A 1,077-nucleotide genomic window follows, 5' to 3' on the forward strand; every position below is an offset into this window, starting at 1 on the left:
TAGTTAAGAGTCAGGTCTGTCATAAGACTTGTAGACTGAAATGCAGAATGCAGCAAGAGCGCAAGTGAATGATTATAATCCAAAGCAAACATAAAGAAATAGACTTCCTGTTGAGGTTTATAATCTACTGTCAGGAGCATAAGTCAGTTGATCTGCTCCTACAGTATGAGCAGAAAATGTGCCTGATCAGGCAGGGCATGATGCCAGGGAGCAAGCCAGCCTGAAGGAACAAAATGAGCTAGCAAGGTGCACAGCCTACAAGCTGGAAACAGGGAAGTCTGACTTTGCTAGTGATAAATTGCTCAGATAATGAGCTAGGAAGGAGATGCTGTGATGAAACAGGTGCATCTGAGTCACCGAATGCACTGGTGAGCAGACTTCAGAATTGTGGGATCTGCTTTGGAGGTGGGGAAAAAACCCTAAAACCATGAGATCCACAAATGCGGATCTGGTGTAAAAGCTCAGGAGTTCCCGGTCCTTCCATACAAAAATACATTATTGATTAACCCAGCCTTCATCATTTCAGCAACAGAATGTGTTGGGGGGGTGGCATTTTGTTCTGGGAGGCAGAAATTCTTGCCTATCTATTTCAAAATTACCAAGAGATTTACCTTTTGTCTACCCAATCAATAGATTTTAATCAATTAAAGCAAATATTGTATGTGTTGCCTAATAAAGATTGGCTGCTCTTGCCTATTTCTATCCAATGAAAAATGCTGGATATAGGCATTAGGAGCTTCTGCTGCCTGGGTCAATGGAACAGGTAAGGAAGTTTGCTGATCACAAAATAACCAAATATGGCCGTGTGTATGTAAGGTGGTTGAGAAACCCAGATTACATTGCTATATCACAGCAATGCCTAACATATTTACATGCCAGCCATTCCTATAACAAATGACCCTTTGGTGCCAGTCTGGGCAAGAGAATCTAGCTCAATCTCCCACTTCTGGAAAGGGAAACTTTGGTTTGACATTTCTGAACCAGCTAATAAAAATTGAACTTCTCTTTCAAAACAGGGTGGAGGGTCTTCCCATGCGCAACACTGACAGTATCAAGTAATCTTTCACTAATGATTGA

Source organism: Zootoca vivipara, chromosome 11, assembly GCF_963506605.1.
Source record: "Zootoca vivipara chromosome 11, rZooViv1.1, whole genome shotgun sequence".
Lineage (NCBI taxonomy): Eukaryota > Metazoa > Chordata > Lepidosauria > Squamata > Lacertidae > Zootoca > Zootoca vivipara.